This window comes from Helianthus annuus, chromosome 17 (assembly GCF_002127325.2).
Source record: "Helianthus annuus cultivar XRQ/B chromosome 17, HanXRQr2.0-SUNRISE, whole genome shotgun sequence".
NCBI lineage: Eukaryota > Viridiplantae > Streptophyta > Magnoliopsida > Asterales > Asteraceae > Helianthus > Helianthus annuus.
In genome coordinates this window covers 154,660,141-154,662,845 of record NC_035449.2, presented here as the reverse complement: position 1 = coordinate 154,662,845, position 2,705 = coordinate 154,660,141, and the positions used below count along the sequence as shown (strand labels likewise).

At 35.3% G+C, this 2,705-nt stretch overlaps 1 non-coding gene across 1 annotated transcript; it reads right to left on the bottom strand.

Moving 5' to 3' along the window:
• Positions 1 to 2,598: 2,598 nt before the first annotated feature.
• Positions 2,599 to 2,705, bottom strand: LOC118489512. Its single transcript, XR_004887532.1, has one exon. It is a non-coding gene; the product is annotated as a small nucleolar RNA R71 (small nucleolar RNA).

Sequence of the window (2,705 nt, the reverse complement as noted above, 5' to 3'; positions counted from 1 at the left end):
TATATATATATATATATATATATAAATATTATCTAATCTCAAAATTATTCGAACATATATTCACGTATTTCACTTAAGGGCCAAATTATTCATAATAATAATTTTACCTATTAACTTCACACGATTACAATGTAAGTGGAACGTGAAGGGAAAAATTCACGCTCTCACATGGCTTTTGGAGTTTGCCAAATTTTTATTATATATTTAGTGCCTCATCTTGATGTTTTACATCTTTACATCCCAAGAGAGATTATAGCGAATATATGTTACTAGTGTTGGAACTCGATATACCTTGATCTGCCATATACAATGAAAATCATGATTTTTGTTTTTTCTTTAGATTACATTTTATAACTTTGATCACTAATTATTTGTTGAACGATTTCATGTATAAAAAGCTGTCACAAATACCTGAATTGGTTATCAAGCATGAAACATTGAGGTCCATGATCTTTTAGAAAAAGATTGATGTTTTACTACTTTATAATCAACTTTAGTTTGTTTCAAGGTGGTTGTATTTCTCCATCAAACATATTTTATTTATAAAGTTGTGTCTAACATACTATACTCATATCTATGTCGATAAATTTAACTAAAGGCCGACTATATATACTCTCAACAACACCTTACTATATATTACAAAATATTAAATATTTCTCAACGTGGGATGCCACAATAAAACACCGAGGTCCAAATACTTCAACGTAAGATATTAATATAATTGCTCATAGTTTTACTTATAACTTCTGAATTTTTAATTACGAGCTAAATGCACGGATAGTCCCTGTGGTTTAGCCTTTTTTCACCTTTAGTCCCTAACTTTCTAAAATTACAGCTATAGTCCTCAACTTTTTCAATTTCGTTCCCGGATAGTCCCTGGCGCAGATGAAGGTTAATTTTCTCAGTTAAGTGGGTGTGAAATGACAAAAGTACCCTTTCTAGTAAAACCCCTAAAAATCCATCCTTTCATTCGGATAGTACTGCCATCAACTACAACCACCACCCTCCACTGGAGAACCACCACCTCCGCCATCATCACTACTACCACAACCACCCTCCGCCACAACCACCACCGCCGCCATCATCACCACTGCCACAACCACCCTCGACAATCACAATCGTCACTTATACTGTCTACCTTCTTTTACACCAAAGATTCAATTCCAAATTTAAAACCTGCAACTATTCTTCAAGACCTTCAATCTAAAACATTTCATAACTACAACCACTAATTAAAAGCTGAACAACACCTGCAAATCCCGTTCCTTTTCTTTTTCTAAATCAAACAATCAACACAACAAAAGTTCTCAATAGTTGAAAAAAATCAAATTTGTGATGCGATTCAGATCTGATTCTCAACAGTCCCTACATCGCACACAAGATCTGATCCCTTTTTTCATTTTCTTTGAGTAACAGATCTTTGCTGCGACATCCTAAAACATTTAACCTTATATAGTTCACTTACCAAAACAGTACAAAAATTATCAACTTGTAAACTAACAATTTAATTCATATGTTCCAAGGAGAATGTGTGATATCAAATTCTGAGAATCAATTTAATCCATATGTTCAAAGGAGAATGTGTAATATCAAATTCTGAGAATAAATTTATTTGTTTCATTCAAGATCAAGATGGGACTCGCACTGAACTTAAAGATGCAACTTAGTAATATCTTTTATAATAGGAAACCAAGTACCTCTACAATGTCAACATGGATGATGTGATGTGTAAACGCCAATCCTGCTGAAGTGTTATCCACTCACCTGATGAAAAAGGAAACATGAATTAGTCAAGTTATCGGGGAGGGGGAGAAACAGAATCAAAACTTCATGAAATTTGAAAGCTTATTAAGGGGTGGAGTGGTGTTAATGGCGGAGATGGTGGATGTACGGCGGAGGTAGTGGTTCCCCGGTGGAGGGTGGTGGTGGTTGTAGTTGATGGTGAGTGTACGGATCTGAATGAAAGGATGGATTTTTAGGGGTTTTACTAGAAAGGGTACTTTTGTCATTTCACATCCACCTAACTGAGAAAATTAACCTTCATCCGCGCTAGGGACTATCCGGGAACGAAATTGAAAAATGGGGACTATAGCTGTAATTTTAGAAAGTTAGGGACTAAAAATGAAAAAATGCCAAACCATAGGGACTATCCGGGCATCTAACTCTTTAATTACCCTAAAAGTATTGAGCACACATATGTACTGGGCACGTACACATAAAGGTTAATGTTATTTTCTATCAATCACACGTAACTAAACTCCATTATGATATAAAATATATAACACTAAACCATCCTCTAAGCTATTCTAAAGATTCATTTACCTATAAGTTATTGCTTATGTTATAATACATTAAATCAATCAGGTGGTGGTCTATTGACAAACACAAAGCCTTTAAAAACCTTCAGAAGTGGGAGTTCTTGGGTACAAGTCTCACAGACGAGAGGGATTAAAAAAAGGTTATTAGATTAAAGTATTAAACCCTCTTCACTGATCGGGCCGTCGTTTGTTTGGACTCCCTCCCATAGGGAGCCATTACCTCTTGGACTGATCTCTAGACTAAATTTCTGAAAAGTAGTTTCCCCTTACTAAGACAACTCGTCTTAGAAATCTTATTTATGCATTTAATGAGCAGCCAGGGGAGTCTTTCTACGAGACATGGGACCAATTCAAGGGACTTTTGAACAAGTACCCTCACCATGGTCT